The sequence below is a fragment of the Heterocephalus glaber genome, unplaced genomic scaffold (genome assembly GCF_053883595.1).
Source record: "Heterocephalus glaber isolate CG9 unplaced genomic scaffold, H.glaber_assembly_v1.0 deba00001447, whole genome shotgun sequence".
Taxonomy (NCBI): Eukaryota; Metazoa; Chordata; class Mammalia; order Rodentia; family Bathyergidae; genus Heterocephalus; species Heterocephalus glaber.
Genome location: NW_028258299.1, coordinates 1477514 through 1503498, shown reverse-complemented (window position 1 = coordinate 1503498; position 25985 = coordinate 1477514). Strand labels below are relative to the sequence as shown.

The 25985-nt window shown below is 58.8% G+C and overlaps 1 protein-coding gene across 4 annotated transcripts in view; it reads right to left on the bottom strand.

Moving 5' to 3' along the window:
• Prdm16 (PR/SET domain 16) overlaps positions 1-25985 on the bottom strand; it is a 282822-nt gene that overhangs the window by 201431 nt on the left and 55406 nt on the right. The window lies entirely within an intron of this gene.

Sequence of the window (25985 nt, the reverse complement as noted above, 5' to 3'; positions counted from 1 at the left end):
ATGTGTCCTCTGGCCAGGGCCTTCCGGTCCCTGAGCACCACGGTGTCTACACCGCTCTGACTCGCGCCACACACACAGCCGCTCCCAGGACTGGCTCGCCTGGGGAGGGCCCTGCTCTGCAGGAGAGAACTTGGGCTCACACAGGGCAAAGGTCCCGGCCCAGGCTGCACGCCTGGCCTCCTTCGCTGCTCCCTCCATCCTCAGACTGGGCCAGAGATGCGCGGTGTGTGGCCTGGGGGCAGACAGGTGGCCCAGACACTCGGGGGCACCCACCGAGGGTTCTCCTGGGTCCCGAGAAGGTTCTGAGTGTGAAGGAGCCCAGCCAGGGGGCACAGAAGCCTGGCCTCAGCCCCACGCAGGGCTTGGGCGCACCGAGCGGCACTCTTCCCTGCTGTCCGTCATCACCTGCCTGCCTCAGTCTGATTCTCTCTGCTAAGCGCAAGGCCATGGGGAAGCAGGGCTTGGAAATCCACAATTTCCTGGCAGTTAATGACTTTCAGCCAGAGGGAAAGTCAGGCGAGGGTCCCCGCTCCCCTCAGATCTGGGTGCAGTAAGGACCAGGCAAGGAGGGAGGCTCCCGCCGCTGCACCCCAGATGCCCACAGCAGCCCCTTCCGGTGTCCACTGCACTCAGGCTTTGTTGAGCATCTCACACCAGTGGGGAGCTGCTGGGGAAAAGGGTGGGCCCATGCCTCCCACCAGGTGGGCTTTTGTTCCTGAGCCGGGTGGGTGCTCCCTGAAGACCACTGCATGTGACGTGTGCCCTCCAGGGGGCCAGGCCGAGGAGAGCCCGGAGCCCTGTTACTGAGCCCCAAGGCCCGACTGAGCAGATCCCCAAGCTCCGGGTCACCTGGCACGGAGGCTGCCTGCCAGGGGCAGGCAGCTGCACTCAGGGGTGGGGAGACCACAGCCGCACCACAGGGCCAGGCATGTGGCCCCCAGTGTGGGGGGCAGCTGGGCCCGAGGGCTGCAGGAGCTGGAGTGCAGCCGCCCACCATGACACACGGGGCGCTGTGGGAGCCACACTGGGCTCCTGGCGGGGCCTCATGCTCTGTCCCCACTGCCCCCAGCACAGCCCCTCCCTGGAGTGATCCGTGACCTCATTCCCTGTGGGTCAGCTCACTTGACCAAGCTACGGCCTGCCGCCGGCCGGCACTTAGTGAGCAGTTCCTCAGGCGGCCCACCCGCTCCTGAACACACTGCCACAGCGGGGCCTGCCTGGCCCCTGAAGGACACCGGCCTGGGCCTGGCCTCCCTCCTCCGCGGAGCCATGGCCCTGGCGCCCTTGCCCGCTGCCTGCACCCAGGGGGCAACAGACTTGCTCCCTCGACAGCCGACATCCACCCTGTTTCTAGGAATCAGGAACAAGGAGGCAAAACCCTTTGCTCCTAAAACTTCGTCTTCTCAAATTGCCCGTTACGCTGTTCGCCAACCCCAAGCAACCTAAAATTATTTCAAATCGTTTTTCGAACCTTAGAAAAACCACGAAAACAAATGAGCTCCTCTGTTTACGGCACACCGTACTTCAGCAGCTGGCCGGAAGTCTGAGTGGCGTGTCACCCACCAGGCAGTGGCCTCTGGAGGTTGGGGGTCTCTGGGTTCAGCAGCAGGCAGCTCAGCACAGGCTGCTGGGCACAGCTGGGGACGATGCCCACCCACCGCCTTTGCTGACCACTGCATTGCCACGGAAAGACTGCCCCTCTGTGCCCCGTGAATGTGGACATTATCCGTTCACTGCTGGGGGCTGCACTGTGTCCCCCAAATTCGTGCATGGGAGTCCTATGCTCTAGCACCTCAGACTGGGACGTTACTGGAGGCAAGGTCCTTGCCGGTGTGAGTGGGTGAGATGGAATCACATTATTGTAGGGTGGCCCCCAATCCCATGTGATTGTGTCCTTGTTAAAAGGAAAGCTCGAAGCTGGGAACAGTGGTACATGCCAGGAATCCCAGCACTTTGGGAGGCAGGAGGGTCTCAAGTTCTAACCCAACCTGGGCAGTTTGGCAAATTAGTGAGACCCCGTCTCAAAATAAAGTAAAAAAGGGCTGGGGCTCAGTGGCAGAGCGCCTGCCTGGTGTACATGAGACCTTCAGTTCAGTCACCAGCACACAAAAGTGGGCCCTCGACACAGGCACGTGGTGGTAGAAGCCCTTGTGACAGTAAAGGCCAAGGTCGGCTGTGACTTCTCCAAGCCAAGAGAAGCCCAGGCCTGCAGCCACCACCAGGATCAGACCCCTCACAGCCCGGAGGGAACCAGGCCCGCCCACACCTGACTCTGGCTTCCAGCCTCCAGACTTGCAGGACAGCAACTGCGCCTTGTTGGAGGTGCCCATCTGGGTGTGTTATTGTGCCAGCCTTGGGAAGGGAGGCAGCCCTGAGGTTTTGGGTTAGCTTCTCCGTTTGTTGTGTGCTTGTTTGTGGTACTGGGGCTTCAGCCCAGGTCCTCACACTGAGCTCCATTCCTAGGCCTGTTTTCTTTTGAGACAGGGTCTCCCCAAGTCACTAAGTTGCCAGGCAAGGCTCAAGCTTGGATCCTCCTGCCTCTGCCTTCAGAGTGTGCACACCATGCTCGGCAGATGTGATGCTCTGTGGAGGCAGCCCTAGGAACGCAGAAAGTAACGAGGCGGAAATTCTGAACTGAGACAATGCTGGTGGTCCTGAAGGGAAGGCAAAAAGAGCTGCTAAACAGCTGGTCATCAGTGGCCTCTTGGCTATGTGCGCGGGCAGGCTTTGCTGGCGAGGACGGTGGTAGCATTAACTTTGCTGAAAACACACAGTTAGGGGCATGTTGAGTCTGAGGGACACATAGGACATTTCATTTCTAAGAATATCATTTGAATTGTGAATCACTTCCCCAGTTTCTAGGAGCTTATCGTTAGTACTTTAATAACAACTGATTATTTATTGCACAATAACATTACTAACTGTTATTACTTCTATTCTGATATTTTGCCCTCTTCTTACAGATTTTTTTTTGCAGTTAAGCAATCATATTGTCTGCAAGTAATTTCTTTCTTTCTTTTAAAAAATAATCTCTCAATTTAGCCAACTCCCAAGGGTGCTGGGGTCACGGGTGGGTGCAACCACACCAGGGCATCGTGAGTTTAGTGGTCTGATTTTGCTCAGCAGCTTTGGACTGAACACTCACTGCATGCCAGGCAGTGGAAGGCGCTCACTCGGACTAGGTTGTGTGAACCCAGCAGATTGGAATGGGCGCTGGGGTGGGGGCTGAGTTGTGGGAATGATGATGCCAGGCGCTCCTAGTGCCCCTTCCTTCCCTCAAGCCATCTAGGATCCCAGGCCCAGGAACCACTCCTGAAGCGAGGCTGCTTTCACCCTTGACCCCGGACCTTGAGCTGCCAGCATTTCCTGCCCTAGAAAGCCGGAACCTCTCTGCACGTCAATCAACGTGTGGCCTCCTATTCCACTGGCTGCTGTCACCCAGAATTACTCACTTCCTGGGAGCAGGGGCACTCTCAGAACCAGGCCTCCCACAGAGCCACTAGAAAGGAGCATTTAACAAACACATGATGACAAGGAACCCAGCCTGCGACCTGGACCAGGAGGAAGAGCCGAGAGAGCTTGGCACCCAGTGGGATCCCGCTGGAGCTTGGACCTCATTGGCTTCCCAGGATAGGAGAAGCTTTTCTATCTGGAAAGCCCAAGCCAGACAATCATAGAGACAGGAAGCAGAGGGAGCTGCCGGGCAGGCAGGGGCTGCTGTCCATGGCCCGGAGGTTCTGTGGGAGCCGGGACAGTGTGGGGAGAGTATCCTGCCACGGAACGGCAGCGGGCGGCTAAGTGCCCAGTGTACATGGCGTACATCTGACCACAATGCAAAACAAAGCAACAAGCCGGTTCTGGGGACAGGGCTCTCCCAGCCCCAGCTACATGTTGGCAGTGACACGTCTAAGCACAAAGTGACTTTGCTGGGGGAAGGAAGCAGGTCTCACGCGTGGGCTGGGGTCTCGGGGCTGGGGCGGCAGGCACAGAGAGGGAGCCGCTGGCAGAGACCCTCATGCCCCAGCAGCGTGTGACAAAGTGCCTCCCGAGAGGGGCCCTGCCGTGTCACGGCGCACACAAAGGGCACTGCCAAGGAAGCGATTTTAAGCCTAATTGTTCCCATTTCTTTTGTTAAGCGTCCTCGGGGGCTCACAGGGAACACAGCAAAAATCTGAGCGAAGGAGGCCACAGCAGATTTTGCATTCGCAAACAAGAGGGGCGATGCTGTGACCCTCGCCCAAGATGACAGCAGCCGCTCGGGCGCTTTGCGGCCGGGAAAAGCCCCACACAGACGCCTGTGATTCTGAGACCTGGAGCCCGGCTCCTCCTCGCCCGGGCGTGCTGGGGCCAGGGCCATCTTTGCTGACCGGCCTCTCCTGCACCGGGCGGGCGGGCAGGGGACACTTAATTGTGCAGCCTGTTAGCTGGCAGGAAGCCCTGCCTCGTCCAGCGGGCCGCCAGCATGATAATGAGACAGTTTCTATGGAAATGGGCTTATAACTATTCATTTTCTCCCCATTCCCGACCCATCCACAAAGAGGTTTTCCAAAATGACCCCCATTTTCCTACCCCCAACATCTCCTCACGCCATCGCCCGACCCGCTAATCAGCCCGAGGAGAAAGGAAAGAGGAAATGCCGGCCTTTGACAAGATGTGGGAAAACCACCTCGATTTGTACTCCGTGTGCTGTGACCAGCAAACAAAGAACCCTCGCCTGCGCCGGGGCCAAGTTTCAAGTAAACTTTTCCCTGAGCGCTTTTCAGTGCGTTTCATGTTTCTGGTAGGAGCCGAGTGCGCCTTGCGGGCCCCGAGCTTCGGGAGTCCCTGCCACTACCCTCAAGGACCTCGCCGGGCACTCAGGGTGCACCGCGTAGAGGCACCCTGGTGGTGCTCCCCGGCTTGCTGGTGACCGGAAGCAGTGTGTGCGCGTGCAGCCGTCGGTGCCCACTGTCTCCGCATTTTATGCATTTTCTCTGTATTTTTCTGAGGGTTTCTGGACACCATAGGAAAGCCCAGGGCCCATGGGCATCCAGGCCACAAAACAGTACCTCAGGCCCCAGAACAGGCACTGGCTGTACGGCCCTGGACAGGTGCTCAACCTCTCTGAGCCTCAGGGGTAATGCCTGGCAGTCTGATGGCAGAATGCCCGCCTGGTGCCGCTGGGAGTGGTGAGTGGGCACCTAGAGCAAAGCCCTCTGGGGTCACAGAACCATCAGTCCGGTGTGCAGCTGGGGTTTCGGGCAGGGAGGTGGGGAGAGGCCCGAGTGCAGCTCTGCTCCCAACCCAGTCTGCCCAGGAAGCTGCCCCTGATTGTTCCAAGGTGCCAGGTGCCCTCCAGTGTCCTCCTTGCCCTGGGTGAGGGGCCCAGAGGTTACTGTCCCTTCACATCCTCCAGGGCGCCAGGCAGCACTGTGCACAGAGTCAGTGCCCCACGAATGCTGGGCGAACTCATAAGGCAGGGAGGTAGCACGGGGGACAGGTGATGTGGCATCTCGGGCCAACACCCTGTGCCCCGGGCACCAAGGATGATGGCACAGGGTCCTGGAGGCTGCAGCGGCTGGGAAAAGGCTCTGGTGCCAGCTGGCCACACATCCCCTCTCCGTCCTGTCCTGTCCTGTCTCCCTGGCCTGGCCAATGGCACAGAGTGGGAGGGAACCCAGGTCTGTTCGGGGTCCCTGCTATGCCTGCTCGGCTCTCCAGTCCGTAGGCGAGGACTCGGGCTTCGGAGCCCCGAAATTTGAATTTGCGATGAACAGCAGTCCTCACGTCCCAAGTGCACATCTAACCGGCATCAGTGTCCAGCCACACGCCCTGCCGCCGCTCTGATGGGGCAGTGCCCTTCGCTGGCCTGGGCTCTGCCAGGAAACTGGCCTGCCCTTGGCCAAACTGCTCCTAGGACAGTGCCTGGGTTGAGGCAGGCCTGGCTCTGGGTTAGGAGATGGAGCCATGAAGCAGTCAAGGCGGACTGTGCTCCAGGGTGAGGCCTCACCCAGTGACCGGTGTCCTCGTGAGAGGGGACCAGGACACGGAGGCACAGAGGACACTGACCATGAGGATGCTGGGAAAGACGCATGGACAAGCCATGGAGCGAGGCCTCGCTGGGGCTCCCCGTGTGATCTTGGGCAGACAGTCAGGCCACGCTGCGGCCTGGCTCCGGGCAGCATGCAGAGCCCAGGGACAGGAGGCAACCAGCGGCTCAGGCTCTCACCACCTCCCAGTGGTGCCTCCTCGGCTGTCCCTGTCCCATCAGGACTTCCGAGCTGCAGAGGCTGCGGGCAGGGCTGAGCTTCTATTCCTTTGAAACAAAAATGTTCAACAACTGCTCAGTTCAGCCCCTTTCCTCACCACGAAAGCTGATGAGGCCCATGGTGATCAGAGAGCAAAGTCACACCCCTTGTGAGAATTGAGAGCACCTGCTTGGCACACACAGAAAATGCCAGTTATAAAATTCAAGCCAGGTCTGGGGGCACAAGCTTCCCATCTCAGCACTCCAGGAGGCTGAGGCAGGAGCACTGCGTGTTCAAGTCCAGCCTGGGCAACCTAGTGACCCTATCAAGACCTTGTCTCCAAATAAAAAAATAAGAAAGGGCTAGAGATGGGTGCTGCTCAGTGTGAAGGCCCTGGGTGGAGTCCCCAGTGCAGTAAAACTCACAAATGAATAAACTTCACATGACTTAAAAAGCACAGAAATATCAGTAACTTAGGCATAGATGGAAAAAACCTTCCTTTAAAAGAATTTTAAATGCTTCTAATTTAAATAATTATAGTGCAATGTTTGACTGAAAAGAAATTCTACAATTCACTAGAGACCAAATTCCCCCTTTGAAAAAACAATCCCCTCGAAGGCAAGCCCGAGTGCGACTGTCCAGTTGTCTTCGTCATGGTGGGCAGATCACAGACCCGCCAGGACTCCAGCGTTTGCTTACACACACCTCCGAGAGAAGACACAGGGGTCCCTGTCCCCACAGAGGCATGACCAGCCTAGGCCCACGCAAATCCTCGCAGCATTACAGGAGGAGGCGCCTTTGTGAGCGAGAGACACTGGCCCAGCTGCCAAGGGCATTACCTCCCCCCGTGGGGTGAGAGGCTTTAATTTTCAGGGTACATGCCTGGACTTTCTGCACTGAGCACTCGTTACTTCTATTATTTAAGCTTTTACCATTTTTGTAACATACAAGTTACATTTATGTCAAGGAAAAGGTGTGGCGTGGAAGCACGATAAAACCTGGATGTGGTTTCATCAGGAGGGGCTGGCCCTTCGGGGTCTATCTCTGAGTCCTGGTTGGGGTCTGTCCCACCCACAGCCCCCAGGTGAGAGATTGCTGCTCATGTCCAGGTCCACAGGACTGAACCTGGGCCACCTGGGAGTGTCCAGCCTTGTGGTTTTATCCGTGGGACGGCCTGGCATGGCCCAAGTCTGGTCCCTACCCCATGACTGTCCTTGCTCATCTAGAATCCTGCCAGGGCCTCCCCTACCAAAGAGCTGGCTCCAGCCTGCGGCCACTGCATATGGAAATCAGAGCCTTGAGCCATTATTTCTTTCCAAATGGGATCAAGGAAGGGTGGGGAGGGGGAGTATAGCTGCTGGAGGAAACACCCTGAATACAATCAATAAATCGGGTGTGTGAGATAAATACAGGGAAACGCAGGCCCAGGGTGGGCACACCGTCCTGAGAGATCGTGGGGCGGCAGCTGGGATCTAAATTTGACTGGCATCCTGGATTCTGTCCACTCAGTCCGGCCCCTCTCCCTGAGGATATGAGAATCTGAGCTTCTGCCACTCCCAGGCCATTGTCCATCTCCACGTCCTGCTCTGAGGAAGAGCCACTCAACCCAGCAGGCGCCAAAGCCCCTCTTCGGGGGACAGGGCAGCTGCAGCCAGCTCTGGAACCCCCGCTCCTCCCAATGCCTGGCTCTGCCCGGACCCACGCCGCAGAGCCATGTGCAAAACCCATGGCCGGGCCTTCCGAGTCTCCTTCCCATCCCTCACACCCTGAGCAGCCACAGGTCACCACCAAGGCACTGGAGGCCTTCCCCAGTGCTGACACCCACCCTGGGTCCTGCGGGCCGCATGGCTGGCACAGAGCCTCAGACGGAAGCTGACCTCTGCTTTCTGCCTATGTTAGCATCAAGCCCGACGCCAGGCACAGGTTCCGAGATCTGACTCAGATGCTCGGCCTCAGCTTGTGCCGGCAGAGCCCAGAGAGGAGCCCTGCCTGAGGTTGGAGGGCTGAGGCTTCGGTGCAGAGAAACAAATCCCCGAAGTAGATTTCTGTTTCCCCCTTCCCAGCTCCTGTCAGTTAAAACCATTGGGGGGGGGCAGGGAGGGCGAGAGAGGGAAGGAGGGAGGGAGAGAGAGAGAGAGGGAGAGATCTAAATGCATAACCCCAGGAGGAGGGAGACGCCAGCCAACCAAATCCTTCCAAACCAAAAAATATTTTGTCCTCCTTTTGAGCGTATTGATTTGGTTTTGGGTCAATGCCTCTTTTGAATGGCAGCCATTGACTTACACAAATCCAGCCACGAAAACAGAAGCAACGGTCACTTCTGCAGAGAGGGGATTTGCTCAGAAATCAGCTTTGACCACCCTGTCCCGAGAGTCGTCTTCCCCAGAGTTCACCTAAAATCACACTGATGGAAACTAAAATTCAAAGCGCCACGGCTGAAGGCATGAGAAGGGCCCTGCATCCTGGGAGCCCGCAGCGACCCCAACTGTTGCTCTGGGCAGCCGGGACCCCCATTCTATCACAGCTCAAAGTAGGTTATCTGAATAAATGGGAGAGGAAATCGAGGAGATATATTAGTGCTGTGGGGTATTCGTCATCTCCTCTGTCCTTCCTTCTCCGGGAATATCGGTGATGAATTTGCAAATGGTCCTGGATTATGACAGAGCTGTTTTCTCTCTTCATTATTTATCCCTTCCCTGCACACCTCCATTAGAGGCCACAGTGACAAATGCATGAATAAAAGGCAGAGACAATATTTGAGCTATGTGTTGTAAATCTCCTTCTACGCATTATTAATTTAGAGAAGTCCATTACGCCCAGCAGCTCTGAAGAGAACAAGGGTACCGTCAGAGTGGCCTCCGCCCGTGAGGGTCAGGGGAAGAAAAAACAAAATCCGCTCCATCCGAGCCAAGCGGAGGTCGGGCCGGTCTTTCACTGAACCCTAAAGCCCTCCAGCCACCTAGGTTTTATTTAAATAAAAGACAAAACATTCGCTCCCCGAAACGCAAGCCCGTTTTGCAAAGTGGAACCCGGCAGAGTTTGAAGCGGTCTCATTTTTCAGGGGCTGCGAAGCTGAGGCCTCAGGGGTGCCGGGGTGCGGGCTGCCTTCCCTTGCCCTCCCCAGCGAGAGACGAGGAGGAAACGCTGCTCACATCGGAGGAAGGGAAAGGGAAGCAGATGGAAGGTGCTGGCGGGGAGCAGGCGCACCCGAACAATGGGGCGGGCCTTTTCTTCTCCCAGAGGGAATCCACCCAGCAAGTGTGGTTACTGGGGACCAACCAGGACAGCACAGATGACAGGGTGCTAAAGCCGAGACCCTAAACCCAAAGTGCTGGAGAGACAGTGCTGATCCGTAGTGGCTGAGCAGTGCCCACAGCCGGGACTTTCTCCCCCCTGATTTCCTTTCCTTTCAAAGCCCTTCAAGAAGAACCGGGGGCCCTGAGTCCCAACGCCTGCCTCAGCCGGCCGGCCGCAGAGCTGTCGCCAGCCAGCGCAGGACGCGGGCAGGAGGCTCTTCCAGGGACCTTCCTTGGGAGATCAGGAGGGACGGCGGAACCAGGCCGATGCAGGGGCCATGGGGAAAGGCCTGTGAGGCTGGGGACAGCCACCGGGCCGGGCTCTGGGGCTCCTGACCTCGTGGAGCTCGGGGTCCGGGAAGGATTAGAGTTTACTTCCACAGGGATGTGGGAGCCGATGCATGCAAAACCTCCACTCCCTCTCATGAGCCAGAGATGTCTTTCTGCTGTTTTAAGATGGAATTTGAGTTTCTTTTTCTCCGCCCCCGCCACCCCGTGTGAAGCGGAGCAATTTTCCCACCAGTTTTCAAAAGTGCTGCCCCCTCCCTGGCAGCCCTGCCTCCCACATGGTCCCCCTGGGGCCCGGGGTCTGCATGCTCCCTAACCTGGGCTCCTCCGGGACTTCCTTGCAGGGCAGCATCGGGGCAACGCAGTTTTGAGCAAGCTGTAATGGGTTGGAGCTGGGGCCACTGGGCAGAGGCAGAGAGCCCCCAAGGCTGGAGCGAGGCGGCCTGCGACGGGTGTCGGGGGCTGTTCTGGGGCTCACCCCCATCCTGACGACATCCTCGCCGGCATCTTTCCCCTGAAGTTTCGAGCCTCCCACAGCACGTAACAGGCCACCGGCAGCTGACAGCTCTGTGCCCTCCTGAAACCACCCACCCAGTTGGTGCGAGCCCCCCCAAGTGCCCACTGCCCCGAGAGACAATGTGCCAGCCGGCACTGACAGCCTCTGCAGTCCATTTAGGGATGCGGTGGTGGATCGCAGGGCAGATCCTAAAGACTTGTCACAGGCCTGGCCCTGCAGGTCCCAGTGACAGGCCAGCGGCTCTCAAGGGCACAGTGGCCAGCCCAGTGGGACCTGCAGCTCTAAAATCAGGAACTTGGACAAAAGAGCTCAGGATGGCGGGCTGGGTGGAGCAGGGGCCTGATCCCTAGGCGGATTCTGCTCCGTGTGTCGCTCATCAGCCTAATTGCTTCGGAAGCTGTGGCTTTCTTTAAAGCAGAGCTAGCTGAGGAAGACTCCCTGGTGACACGCTAAATCAGAAGTTGCTGAGGATGGACGGCAGCGTAGACATGCACATATTAATTTGAATTTTTTAAGACAGGCGTTGCATGGTATTAATATAATTGCCAGTTATAGAAACGGTGTATTTACTGGGCTTTCTCTATCACTTTGCGCTCGCACTTCTCCAGGGTATGAGTGCAGTGTTCAGCTGGTGTTTACTGAGCGTACGACTGTTAATCAGCGTAAATTAAATGTGTACTTGAAACCCCCACTTAAAGCCCAGCTAATTATTTTTTGATCCAAACAGGACTGCCTTTTCCGGAAGGGTGAAGCGGGGCTCTCTGGGACCAAATGGTGGCGAGGGAAACTGTTGCCAGCTTGAGGACGGCCTCTGAAAAGATGCTTACTCGGCCATTTTCCTCGCCCCATTTTCCCTGCAGTGAAGGATGAGTTCATACCACGAGGCCCAGGCCAGGCCACCTGTGCACGGGGCCCACGAGGGCAGGTGTAGCTTGTGCCCTAGACAGACAACTGCCTAACGGCTGCCTGTCAGTGGAATGTGGGCCTTGTTCCCGGTACAGGTGCTGCACAGACCAAATCACACACACACACACACACACACACACACACACACACACACACACACGCAAGGTGTACGTGCATATGCCCAGCTGGGACTCCGGGGTCTGCTATGGGCCTTCCAGTGCCCTCCTGCCTCAGGCTCACCCACAGCCTCCCCTGCACCCAGCATTCACTGCTCACAAAAGTGCAGGGACTGGGGAAGCTGCAGGTCCCTACGGGTGAAGAGAGAGGTTGGGCAGTGCAGACCCAGCAGGGAAGGCCTGGGACGGGCTCAGCCTGGTCCCTCACACCAAGGAGAGGAGGGAGCTGGCTCAGGCTGCTGGCTACTGCCTGAGGCCACTGGCGAGCTCCGTGGCCACTTCCTGGGCAAGGCGCCGCTTAGCAATGTCCTCTGCAGTGACTCTCCTAAGAGCTGTTCTCAGAGGGTGTCTTCCAGCCCCGGGCTGGTAGGAGAAAGGGGTGCAAGCTCATTCTGGCCAAGGATGGGGAATGCCTGGGTTCAAGATGCCCCAGCCAAGTCCGCCCAGGCTCAGTCCTCACAGCAAAGTACAGGGTCCTGGCCACGCTGTGCATCAGGAGGCAGGCAGACAGCAGCACGGCACTGTCCTAGACGGACACTGCTGCTGCTCTCAAGACGCCAGGTGGAAGCAGAGCTCCCTGAGGAATGTATTCAGTGGCATAAGGGGAGGCACAGTGGCAGATGTCCACTCTGGGGAAAAAGTTGCAATTCTTCAGAGCCTGTTTCATTCTTGAGAGATGAGTATCGAACACACAGGGCCTGCTCAGGCATTAGCAAGCCAGAGCACAGAGGTGCCCGGCAGGCTGAGGTACTCTGGAGTTTGCAAGATGGATGTGTGAAAGGCTGGAGGGATGTGTGGATGGATGGATGATGGATGATGGATGGAAGGAAGGGGAAATGTGTGGATGAATGGATGGGTGGATGGATAATAAAGTGTGCATGGACGCGTGCGTAGATGAAAGCATGGGTGAATGTACGGATGCACAGGTGCATGGATGGATGGATAAGTGTTGTCTTCTAGATCAATGGCCTTATTTTCTGTGTTCCAAACAGAAACTGACAGACTACTGTCCCTGATACTATTTCAGGACTCTTCAAGGATCCCAGCAGCACAGAGGACTCCCATGCTGAGTCCATGCAGCCAGGGTCCCCTGGATGGTCTCCGTGACCATGAGGTGTCCTCATAGCCCTCTTCCTCTCCAGCAGCGGGGTATCTTGTCCCCAAGGCAGGCTCTTTTTTAAGGTTTAAAAAGCCAAGTGGCCCGCTCTCCAGAGACAGAGGGCAAGGCCAGGCCTGGCTCCTAGAGACCAGGATGCAGGCCAGGAGGGGCTCCCTTGGGGGGCACCTTGCTTGGGTGAACCCCACCAGCCCACAGTCGGGCTACATCTTCGCAAGACCCCTAGGGTCAGGAGGAAAGCAAGCGACCTGTGCCAAATGGTCCTGGCCCAGCTCACTCCTGGCTGCTCAGACGAAATGGCGGGAGCAGGTACTGAGGTGGCCCAGGATGGGGTTTCAGTGCTGAACGGCATTGTCCTGGCCAGGATGGAGCTGACATGGAAACTTCTCACTTATTTCCCTTCCGCTTTGAGAATCTCAGGAAGAGGAGAGAAGGTGGGGTTGCTGGTAGCCAGCATGCATGCATGTGTGTGCGCATGCACACACGTGTCTTTGGGCTAGAGTTAGAGCCTCACTCTTGGAACAGAGCGACAGCCTTGGTTTGCAGGTGAATGTACAGTTCCGGAAGGTTCAGCGCCTTCCTGAAGCCGTTCCCTGTGTTCATGGATGCTGGAGGCTCAGTGTACCTGTTTCATCTTGTAGACGGTGGATCCTCCTGGAAGGACGCAGGGAAGATGTCAGTCCTGGCTGTGGGAGGCATGGCATCGGCTTCTTTCCTAGGTGGACTCAGGCTGGACACACCCTGATCATAGCTCTGGCCTCTTGGTCCATCCGGTGGCTGAGCCTAGAAAACTCCTGGGGTCCCTGAGGTGTATCAGTCCCAGGCCCTCCGGGGACAAAGAGCTGCTTCCTAGTGACAGCCGATGTGTGCAGCTCAGAAGAGCTATCTCCTGAGACCTGGTAACACCCTGAGAAGCCCGCCTTCCCTTGTTCTTGACCATGAGTGAGTGCGTTTGTCAATTCCTCTCTTGCTAGTGAAATTCTCTGGCAAAATCTTGGCATAAAATGATGTTCCCCGCTGCAGCCCAGGGTCCAAGCTCACACCTCCAGTCAGACCTTCAAGGTACACCTGGCAGACAGAGCATGGAGCCGTGCTGTAAATGAGGTTGCTTCTCAGCTGGCTGTCAGCCTGGGAGTGGGCTCTGAGGTGTTGCCTGGGCTCTGGTTCCATCCCCAGCATGTGCTAGGGATCATGGAGGCCACTGGGAGCCATCACCTGGCTTCGACCTCCTTCCTGGAGAAGAGGCAGCGACTCCTGCTGTGCCTGGACACTGGCACTGGGGTGACAGTCCACTCCTCACGGGCACAGCACTGTTTCCCGCACTGGGCCTTCCTCTGACCTCCCACTGCCCTTGCTATGAGGACCCCAGCAGTCTGGAGGACAGAACGGACCCCAAAAGCCAGAGTTTAGACTCCAGTCCTTCCCAGCTGGTCCCTGAGTCCCACATTTTGTTCACCATAGCAAGACACCTCTTTTGGAATTCAGACCCCACGTGATCAAAGAAATCTACTAACGGACACCCAGGTCTTCTAGCCTTTGAGCAAGAGTGAAGGAAAGTGAAGGCTTTGGGAGGTTTTCCAGAGCCGCAGGGACCCCAGCATCAACAGCATAAGTGAGCAGCAGTGCCCAGCACAGGCCCCGCTGTGAGCCCACAGCAGCATGGCCCAGTGAGACCCTGGAGCTGCTGTGGGCCAGCCCGAGTTGGCCCGCTGGCTCAGGGTGGCGAGACCCTGCGAAGCCTCTCAGGCTTGGCTGTGGGGATGCAAACCCCTCCCATCTCGGTGGCCCCAAGTCCAGGGGAATGGGGTGGGGAGCACTCCTCTGCCCTGCTCCTTCCCAGGGGCCCTACAGCCCCCTTGTGCCGGGCCAGGAGCAGACACAATCCACAGGCTGAAAAGGCTCCATTTACTAAAGCAAAAGGTGCTCTGTGCTCCAGTCTCTCTGGGAAGCCCGTGGGAAGGAATCTGGAGAAGCCCCAGCCAGCCAAGGGCAGAAAAGCTCCTTGTAACCCCAGCAGGGCAGAGTTCTGCGTGTTTAGGTGCCAGGGTCCCCAGGTCCTCTGCCAACCCTTCCCACCCAAGCCCTCAGGGTCACTCAAAGTCATCACCCCAGCAGCCCTGACCACACAGAAAGCCCTGCCTCTGTGGGAAGAGAAGAGCCACCAACCTTTCCGCCTCCAAAGACACCTCAGCTATCCCTGGAAACTGGCTCCCTGACTGCAGCCACTCGCAGAAGTGCACTGTGCTGACGATCTGGCGTCACTGCATCGGCTTGCCTGAGCCCATGCGCCCCATCGCCAGCCCCACTCGAGCTCTAAAGAGTCCCAGGGTGAGCAGGAGGGACGGTTCCTTGAGTCCAAGCAAGAAGAGCACCTCTTGCCGACCCCCGGCATTGCTCAGGATGGAGCCGAGGCTCAGGGAGCCTTGTGTAGGGTTGCAAACCAATGCGGCACCAAAGTCAGGTGCTCTGTCTCAGGAACTGAGGCCCAGAGAGGGACAGCTGGCCCACTGCAGGTGGCAGGGTGTCCAACCAGGACTGGCCGGGAGCCGACATGGCCTGAGGGGCCATGGTCCCCTCCACCGGGTGGGCAGGGCTGGGGCTGGAGCTCCTGAACACACGCAGCCAGCCTGTTATGCTCCCAGAGGCCGCCGAGATGCGGCCCACCCTCCCAGGTCTCTGGCCTCCTTCCACAGGAACCTGGCGCTGTCCCCCATCCACCCGGGAGGCCTGGGCACATTGCTGGCACCCTCAGGCCAGGGGCCACCTCCACCACACGATGCCCGCACAGCCCCAGGGAGGAGCTGGCTCAGGACACGGGGCTGCCCTGGCCTGCACCTGTCTACCTCTCCAAAGGCCCCCAGTGTGGGGCAGAAGGCCAAAGCCAAAAGCCAACGGTGCCACCCGTGACACCCCATGGGCAGGTGCCCCCGCTCAGGGCCTCAGAAGGGGAGCCCCAGTGCACTAGGCCCCACTCTGCCTCTCTCATGCACATGTGCATGCACGCATGCACACACATGCACACACATGCACACACATGCACGCATGCACCCATCTTGCTTACCTAGCAGCCACCCCTCCCCACCCACCACATGCCAGCAAACTTCCCCTGCCTCGAGCTTCGGCCCCTCTGTCTACTGATTCTCACAGATACAGCACCTGGCCTACGTGGTCCATTACAGGGCTGGACTCGGCAAGTTGGAAAGGAACCTGGGGACAGAAAGTCAGTCCCCCTGGGCAGCATCAGGCTCCCTTCCCTCAGCTGGGCACTGGCCACTCTGATGCCAAGTGACCTTTCAGGACAGGACAAAGAGAGGACCAGAGGGTGGCTCAGCCAGGACACATCACAGCCCAGCACTCAGGCCCTGACAGTGCCATTGGCCGCTCGACCTCCTCATCACCCGTGGAGCTCCGACTCTGCCTGTGCAGGACCCCTTGCTGGCTTCTGTTCCTGGCCTACACCCCAGCTTTACAGGTTGGAACCAGGCTTGCCCTGGACCCACAAAGTGGTGAGGAGACCCCAGCTCCTGATACGGCACCTGGCTTGGGAACTACACCAGAGTCCAAGGTCTGACCCTACACAAAGATATTACAGGGCATTGAGGACCATTTCTGGGCATGGAGGCCCTGCACCCCAAAAAGAAGACAGCAGAAATGACCACAGAGAAACAGCACGACCTCAAAACCCTGACTCAGCTGCAGCCTTGAGGTGCCGGACCCTCGGCCTTTGAGCCACGGGCCTCTGGCCTCAGGTCACTGTATATTTCTCAGGAGGGAAGAGCAGGGCCATGAGCAGGCCCAGGGCACCAACGTGGCCCTCACTAGTACACAGGGTTTTCTCTCCCAGGTCCAAACAACGCAACACTCTGCAGCCTCAGGTCACAGTTCCCACCGATGCACATAAAGAACACCATCCTTGGTGCAGAACGCCGCATGGCAGCGGCTGGCGAGGCAAATGGTTGCTAGGAACCACTGCCCACTGGAGGCTGGAGGGGTTTATGCGAGGATCCCCCAGGCTTTTGCAGGGTGGGGTAATCTGGGGAGCAGCTCTTCAAGTCTGCGAAGTCCACAATGACCTGCTCGTTAGTGAAGCCCAGTTCCCCGCAGAGGGGGTCAGGATGTGGTGTGGGTGACACCACGGGCAGCACTCTCCAAGTGGGCAGGACAGGGACTGTACAGCCCAGAGTCCAACGCACCAAGGTGGGGTGGGGACGAATATTTCCATCCTGGCCCCACCCTTTGGAATGCAGGGCGCTGAGTCCAGAAGCCTTCCTCACCGGCCCAGGGCCCTCATCCTCCTCCCCAGGGGTTCACACCTGGGTGATTTGTGCAACCCTCCCAGGACCATGAGGACAGCAGCCTGACCCCCAGGGGACGGGGCTGCCCACGTGCAGGAAGATAGGGAGCTGGGTTCACTCAGGCCAATTCAGTAATTAAATGGAGCCCAGCTAGATAAACTGCACTTTCCTAATGAGGTTATCAGGACCCTGGGTGGGCGGCCATGACCTCACAGTCTGCGAAGCCGAAAGCCCCACCCAGAGGGTGAGTCCCAGTCTGCCGGCCCTGCCGCTGGCCTGGGGACCCGGTGACACGCCTGCCACCTGCCACATGGTGCTACTGATGAGATCTCATTTTCTGCCTGGGGGAGGGAGAAGATTTGGAACCCTCCTGATTGTGCCCTGATGAAGACAGGTAGGCCAGGGGTTCTGCTTCCCTCGGGAAAGTCACTGTTCTGCCACAAAAAGCACCTGGGGACTTCTCTGCAGATGCCACCTCAGGCTGCTACCCAGGTCCCTGCTCTCAGGGCCATGGTGGCACCCAGAGTACACAACAAGATCAATCCACCCTGAAGCAGGCGGGAGCTGCCAGTTGCTGAGCTGATAGCCACTGTCACCACCCAGCCCCTGATAGCCACCCAGAGCCCCCGGCAGCAACCAGCCTGGGGGGGCAGCTGCTGTGATGGCCAAAGGTTTGCCACACTGCTGCTCCCTGTCCATGTGCAGGTGGACAGTGTAATTCTCCATGTGACTCCAAGCCACAAATTCAAACTCAGGGTGAGGGATGTCGTCTGGGGCTGTCATCCAGCAGTTTCCTGCCCGTGCCCTGGGCAGAGCCCCTGAGAAGCCACACCGGGGCAGCAGGGAGGGTCACCTGCGAGGTCAGCCTCCAGGCATCCCGGTGCAGAGGAGGGGCCCTGAACACAGCATCTCTTGCTCAGTGGACATCCCCTCCTGGGGTCGGGATCCTGGCTACATGTGTACTGGCCCTGCCTACCCCTGCATCATAGCACAAGGGCCCACCCTGGACCAGAGCTGACGCAGAAACACCTGAGTCTCAGCTTTCAGGTCCTAGCAAACTCCTGAGGCCACACAATTTGGGGAAGAGAAAGTGCCCTGGCCAGGGGGCTGCTGAGCCGAGTGCACATCCCGCCTCCAGTCCCTCTCCTCTGTTTCCTGGCCTGAGACAAGGTGGGCAGGGAGTCGCCTTGCAGAGTGTGAGGGTCTGCGATGGGCAGATGCAGGGAGCCCCATTCCTCTCTGGGTGGCCTCCTCCTTCCAGCCCAGCTGTCACTGTCACCAGTTACACCTCACGCTGCCTGAGGCCAGGCCCATGGGAACGGCACTGACTGTATTACATGGAGATGCAGGACTCAGGCCGGCCCGCCTAGGGTGAGAGAGCCTAGGCAAGGAGACACACTGCTCAAAGCTGCCCAGGCTGTCTGTGCCACCCCACGTGGCTGGTGCCAGTCTCCTCTCCCTGGGGACTCAGGTTGCCCACCCCCCAGAGCTGGGTCTCTGTGAGGCTGAGTCCTGGGTAGGACAGTTGTGTCCCCAGGGGACAGGGTCCCCCTTCCTCGGTCAGCATTGGTGGCCAGGCCTCTGCAAAAGTGGGGTGCCAGAGCTGGTGCTCCTGAGCCGCCTGACCTTGCCAGGGCCGGGTCAAGGTCCTTGAGGTCTGCAGAGCTATGGGCGGGGTCCAGAGAACCAAGGAGAGGAAATGGAAGAAAGGAAATGGGGCAGAGAGGGCCAGGTGGGTAGAGGGGAAGTCGTGGGGCACACGGTCACCCCCAAATACAGCACTGAGGTTCTCTGCTCCCTCTCTCCCTCTTGCCCTGAGTTCGAGGACCTGGCCTGCAGATACAGGAGAGAAGCCCAGGACACAGTGCCACAGCCCCCCCCCCCCCGGCCACGTGTGGGGCCACAGGTACACAGCGGGCTCAGCCTTTCCCAGGACCTTGAGATCTGCACAAAGAATAAATGATAGTTTCAAATACTACTGATTTTTCTTTTGTGACAAGAAGAGAGAGAGAAGAGGAGACACAGAACCCACAGAAGCTCAGGTGGACAATTGCGAGGTTCCCAGATAGCGCCCTGGCTCCCTCCATCCCGACCCTGACCCCATCTACATGGTCCACACATGGGGAAGCCAGCCACAGGGCCATGAGGACCAGAGCCCAGGGCATTCGGCCCCACTGCTGCTCCACATGGCCCCCTCACGCTCCACGCTCTCCCTTCTTATTTTTATTTAAAATGACAGCCACCGAAAAGACAGAATTCAGGCTTCTGTGCATGTGCATGCTCCCAGGCCCGGTGAGCTAATGAGAAACAGCCAACATCCAGGAGACTTAGGCTTTGCTAACGGGCCTGCATCCTGCCCCCACCTGCTGCCTCGGGCGTGAGTGGGTTGGCAGCCACGGTGCTCAGGGCCCTGCACCCTGGGCAGCCCTCTCCAGCACAGAACATCCCTGGCCCTGCCAGGCTGTCAGAGCAATTTCCGCTGCTCAAACCCTCAGAGCAGCTCAGCTGGCAGGCTATCTGGAACCTCTAGGCTGCCAGGTAGGCATGGGGCACATCCAGGTAAACACCTGCTCCCAGGGCAGAGGAAGAGAAGGCCCATGGACCCTGCCACACCTGCACACCGCCTGCCTCTGGCAACAGCCTGCACTGCCAGCCTCAGAGGCCAGCACTCCATTCAGAGCACCCGGCACCCAGCCTCCACCCTGAGAGCAATTCTGCAAGTACAGTGAAGGCTTCGATGCAGCCGTGTGCCCAGGCCGGTGGCTACACTGCTGGGCTCCCTCAGGCCAGAGCCGGGAAGCCGGCCCTGCACCCCAGCTCCCGGATGGCTCCCCACATTTGGCCGGCTGACCTGCGCGTTGTCAGCATACCCAGATGTTTTCACTCGATTTCACAAATTTGCTCCAGGCCCGTGATACAGTGCTGTTTGTTCTAGAAATCAAAAGGTCTTGCCTGGCTGTGAAAGATGCTTGACCACCACCAGCCTGAGTCCCCCTTCCTGGAGGAGCAGACCTTGACAGCGCCTCCAGATGGAGTGGGGAGTGGAGGCAGCTTTCGGTTTCTCGGACACTGTGGCTCCTACAGGCTGGAGGGCTGTGCTCAGCTAGGGCCACTGTGTGTCCACGGGTGAGGACCCACGGGTGACCCTGAATTTTAAGGAAATGTGCACAACGCCTGAGCTCTCTCCCAGTGGACCTGCGGCCACTGGCTTTTACCTATGGGAAGCGCCCGCTTCTGCACAGGGCTTTGGCTTGGTGTCCGTGAGAGTCACCGAGGGGCCAGGGCCACCCATCCCCTCCCTCAAGTGGGCAGACCCAACAGCGAACCCAGCGCTTCTGGGAAGTTCTGTTTGTCTCGCCTTCTCTGTCTTCCTATTTCTCTCTGCTCCTCTCTCTCAAAAGTCAAGCCGAGCAAAGCAAACAGGACTAAAAGGCCATTTATTTCCACAGAATCTATCATCTCCTTAACGGGCCACGGGGGCCAGGGTTTCAGTCACACAGCGCCGGACCGACGGATGAGGCCCTCCTGACTCTTGTCCCCACTCGGGGGCTGCCGAGGAGGGTCCAGGCGGAGGCCAGGCTGCCTTTGATATCTCACTGATAACGTATTGTACAATTAGATCAATTTGACAATTTCCATTATGGCTGATAAAATATTTATCGAGCCTTGGAGATGATGTCTGATCCCCGCGCCATTTGTTCTGCTAATGGGGAGGAGACTGACGAGGGCCGCAGACAGCGCTCTGAGCTGGCCCGTACCCTCCTCCCCATTAGCTTTGCAAATTGCCGGCCCCAGTCATAAATTACCACCCAGCCCAGAGAGATTGATGCCGGGCTGACGGGGCAGGTGGGTGACTTGTGATGACATTGTTTCATAGAAGCATTAATCACGGCAGAAAGAGAAAATACCCTAAATTGGCCCATAAGTCTAAATATTAAGGAATGAGAAGCAGGCAGCTGGAGGACGGTTTTAGCAAGAGCTGGGAATTGGGAAATGAAAAACATTTTCTATTATTTAACAAATCATCTTAATAATTTCCAGTGTTTTTTCTTGGAGTTCCGGGGAGCCGAGACTGCCAGGACCTGTCTTGCTGCACCCTCTCGCCATTGGAGATGTTTAATAAAACATGCTGAGGCAGCCTCTGAGGCTGCACGCATCACGGGGCTGCACTCTGGGGAAAAAGGATAAATACCGAGAGGAAAGAGCGTCCACGCTCCATACTGGAGCCGGCTGCTTCCTTCCTGGGAGCATCCTAGCAGCCCCGGTGTCTCAGTGTCCAGCTCAGTGTGGCAGAGGTGCAGCCTGCCTTCCCATCAGACGCAGGCTCCGGGGACCCAGGCGGGACCCCGGAAGGGCTGTGGGCTCCTGGAGGAATGTTGGTCTGTGGTCCCCACCCACACACCGGCTTGTCACAATGCAACACTTAGGCGCTCCGGAGTGTCTACACAGTCTGGTTTTTTTTTTAATAGCCCTGAGCTGGGCTCTGGGGGTAAAATATCCCTGCAAAAGATAAATGGCCCTTAATGAATCGCCCCTGAGTTACAGAACAGTCACAGTAACGTGGTTTCAATGGCAAATGAAAAATAAACACATCAATAAGTGAGGAGACACTGCGGTCCAGGCCTGGTTCTCGCCAGAGGAGCAGGGCTCGGGAGGTCGAGGTTCCAAGGCAGGGTCCTGCTCCTGCACTGCCCTCCCCCCCCCGCCCTGCCAAGGTTCATCCTGAATTTGGGGCCCTGTGTGAGACCCCAGTAGCCACATCTCAGCTCAGGAGGCTGCAGTGCAGAGTAATTAAATTAAATTGATGCTGTCCCTGTTTTGAGGCCACCCTTGATTTAAGGCCAGAAAAGGAAGCAATTAAATTTAATAAAAACCAGGTTCCTAAACAAAGATATATGGCAAACGCAGCCATCCGGAGACTGCCTCCACCAGGAGAGAGAGACCTCTTCGGGTACTGCTGGTGTCGGTTCTGAGATAAAAGAAATAATCACCTCCCGGAGGCCTCTGAGTTCGTAACACACTGCGTGGAAACGAACACCCGTCTCCCGGTGACTGCAGAACCGAGCCCGACAGTCCATTTCCAGAGGCAGATTCATGGCCGGGCCGACAACAGTAACAGGAGGCTGACCCTGGTGACCGGCAGACGTGATTAAAAGTGGTGGTGAGGGCTCCAGGTCAGGGTGCGCGTCCCTGGGCGGGGCAGGCTGAGGGGACAGCTCTGAGGCCTGGGATGAGGAAGGAGAGGTGGTCGGGAGGCCTGGGCCGACCTTCATCTGCCCCCACCCAGCCGACCACGCTCCGCCGGGAGTTCTTCCCGCTTGGGCAGAGCAGCTTCCCAAACAGCTTCCGAGGTGGCTGTGACTGCAGCCAGCGGACCCAGCTCTGAGTTATTCTGCTCACGGAGGCGAGGACAAATGGCTCAGCCCAGGCACGGAGCACACGAGCCACCACCAAGGCCGGGATCACAACACGAGCATCTGGCCTGGTGCCCGTAACAGCGAGTGCTGGGATTCCCGGGTGTCCCCAAAACAGGCCCCAGGAGGGTCGGTCTGGAGCCCCAGCCGGTCCTGCCCGCTCTGAGCTGGGTGACTGACATTCACGAAAGCAGGACCTCCGCCCGCCATCCATCTCCTGCCCGCTTCAGGCAAAGGGCACGAGATTCGTTATGTAAACCTGAGTCCTTGCGCCCCAGCCTGCTCCTCCCGGGTTCCTGGTCCTCGAACTGACACAGCCGCCCCGCCCCTCTCTCTCGGAGGGTGGTGGGCCTGGCTCAGCCAGAGGCTGCCAATTCCTGCCTACCTTGCTCTGACCACGCGGCTGGCTGCGCCCCCCCCCCCCAAACAAGACAAAGCAGCAAATGGCAACGGCAGCTGTATTCGGATGGCTCTGCAAGGATGAGTCACAGAGACAAACGGCTTCTGCAGCCCAGGCTCCTGGGCTGGGACGCACGCCCTCTACACCAACAGAAGCCCCATTATCTGATCCCAAAGGGCAGAGTTGAGCCCACGGCACACAGGGAAGCTGGCCGAGGGGGCGAGAGCGGCAAGAGCCGCAACCCTTCCTCCTCCTCACTGACAAATCCAGAAAACAGCCGCAGAGCCAGATAATCTTGCCTCACCCCAACCCCAGGACCCGCCCCAGTGACTGCGCAGCCCGGTGCTGCCCCCGCAGCTGGCCGGCCTGAGCCCAGCACACTGGGCCTTGGGGCAGGACAGCCTGCAGCCCTCTTACATGCCACGACCCTCCCACTCCCGAGGTACCGTGGCAGGTGCCAGCCTCCCCCGATGCTCTCCAAGGGACCGTCACCACCACCCCAGCACCCCCAAGGCTGGAAACGAGTGAGGACCCAGAGCAGGGTGCGAGGCACCGCCTCCCGTACAGATTTGGCTCCTGGGCGTGGGAAGTAAAGCTGCAGAGATGGGCACAGGCCCCCCAGGGTGGCTCTGCTGGCACCGTGAGGCCAGGGAAGACTCAGGGAGCCAGCGTCGGCAGGACGCAGCCCGCCACACCTCCGCCAGCCTGCGCCAGCCTGCGCCAGCCTGGGCCTGCCCCTTTAAGGCCTGGCCCCAGCTTTGGGCTTAATTGCTGGGTTTTGCTTTCAGCTCTGAGACCGTGCAAAGAGCTTCAATGTCAGGCGCGGAACTCAGAGCCGGTCCTTCGCTTTCACGCAAAGTGCCCCTGGGGGTTTCCCTGGGTTGCATGCATGGGGCCTCATGCCCCCCCCCCACGAATGCCCCCAGATGGCAGAGGACGGGGTAGGGGAAGGCAACAAGAGCAAGAGACAGGAGAAGTCATCCAGAAAAGAGAGCCAGTGCCCCGAGGGCGGCAGGACACGTCCCTCGCTGAGAAGCATTCGGAGGATCCGGGCTCCCCATAAAGTTCCCTGGGACTTGATCACGGGGTGCGGGGGGCATCCAGGAAGAAGGCTGGGGGTGTCCAGGGCCCATCCCCAAAGTCCCAGGAGTGCTGAGAAGCGGGGGCCCCAGCGCTAGGGACATTTGCACCACCCCTTTAGTAGGGTCCCTGACTCCCGGCCGCGCCAGGGACCAAAAGGTAACTCGGGCTCTGGCCTCTGCCTCCAGGAAGTCTTCCCACACCTCCAGCCAGACCCCGGGGCCTCCCCAGCCAGCAGGCCCGGGATCCAGGGAGGGCCCGGGAAAGGGTGCCCTTGGCAGCCACCCTCGTCCTCACAGCCTCTCTCGCACGCTGGAGAGGCTGCTCCCAGAGCCCGGCGACCACATTCCTGGCTCCAAGCGAGCCACTTGCATCTAAATCTGCACCGTGTGACCTGCCTCACGTGCTCCGGCCAGGCACAGCCGAGGGGTGGGGGCAGGCGGCCAGGCTGCTGCTGCTCCTCAGGGCCGGCCCTGTGCTTGGGCCGGGAAGGGGACAATGAGGACAGTGAGCGTCAGCCTTGCCCTTGCACATGACCTTCCAACTGCCTCTGTCAGACTCAGTTTCCTTGTCTGTAAAAGGGGACAAGCCCTCTCCATGTACCCCGTCTCTGGCTGAGCCTGGGGCTGAGCTTCTCCTCCCCAGCCCAGTGGGAGCAGCAGCAGGAGCACGGAGCTCTTACTGCGCCCCACTCCCAGTGAGAGCCCCTGCAGGCCGAGGGCCAGGGGGCTAAGACCGGGTCAGTCCAGGGCCACCCGTCACCCAGCGGAGCAGATGGAACTCAACGGTGGCCACTGGGAGGGGTGTGGAGGAGGCTGTGATCATCTCTGGGCAGAGCTGGGTTCCCAGGAGCAAACAAGCGGGAACCCCATGGGAGGCCTCCGACAGCCCCTCCTCTGTCCACACCCCTCGGCCAAAGCCGAGAGCAAAGGAACAGCCGTATGTGGCCCACTGGGATGCAGGGACCTAGGGTTCACTGCACCCCAAGCCAGAAGCTGCTTTTCCCTGCTCTGCCATGCAGTGAAGAGTAACAGCTCCAGAGTGACAGTGGCCCCCAAGGCCCGGGTGTAGCCAGACCTGGGCTCAAACCCCAGCTTAGCAACTTCTGAGACGCCCTCCTGGACTCTCCCCGGAGCTCCATCTCCCCGCAAATGGACACGCAGAGCCACCCCACAGTGGAGACGCCCCGAGGTGGACACCCCTGCGGCATCTGCTCTCCTCCCGACTGGTGCCTTGCAGGGCTGGGGCCCCCAGGCAGGTTCCATGGGGTCCCCAAATTCACGTGCGGGTCAGCATCACCCAGGGCTGGACACTGGGAAACGCCGAGGCAGGCGGCCCCAGCCATTGCCCAACACCCCCTCTCCTCCTGGGGGGCAGCTCCCAGGCCCCGGCCCCGCCTCTGCCAGTGTCTATGGCTCCCGGACAATGTGAGCAAAACAATCTCCTGCACCTGGACTTCTAGCTTCAACTGTGGGCGAAATAAGAGGAGGCGCCTTGTCCCTCCCCGGTGCCACATCTGTATCTGTATCCTCAAGGTGGCCCTGACCCCTTCGCCAGGACCCTGCTCTGGGCCCAGGACAGGGGGAGGCAAGGAGGGGCCTTGGGGGCAAAGGGTGACCTGGCTCAGAGACGAGGGGAGGCACGGGGGACTCGGTGGGATGGCAGGGTCCAGCTCAGTGGAGGCTTGGATTAAACAATGCAAATACCTGCTTCTCGGGGTAACTCGACCCTATAATTACACCTAAGCCCGGGAGGGTGTGCTGGTCCACAATGCCCCTGCTCGGAAGCCAGTGAAGAGACCCTTTAATTGTCACTGCCACGCAGGGGCGCATTGAGCAGAGCGGCTCGAGTTACCCAAGCCCACAGCTGGCGTGTCACCTGCCCTCCGGAGGGGGAGCTCCCCTGGCTCAGGGTACCAAGACCGAGTGGCTGGCAGGGTCAGTGCCCGGCCTTGGCAGGGCCTGCTGAGAGCCCTTGGCGCCCTGAATGTGCTGTGGAGCCCCGGCCTGGACAGCCGCGGTCTCATTGTTTGCCCTCAGATAAGAAATGCCGGCTGTGTGTTTTCTTTCCTTGAGAAAGTCTTGGGTCCCGGACGGTGTCTGCGGGCCCGGAAGAGCGGCAGAGGCCCACCCTTCCCAACCCCCAAAGCCGGGGGCCCTCCTAGTTCATGCTCTCGGGCCCTCCTTCCCAGGAGGGGACCAAGGCCTCTGGGCCTTCTTGCTGCTTTTGCAAGCATCCCGCAGCCCCCAGTAAGCAAGTGAGCCAGCAC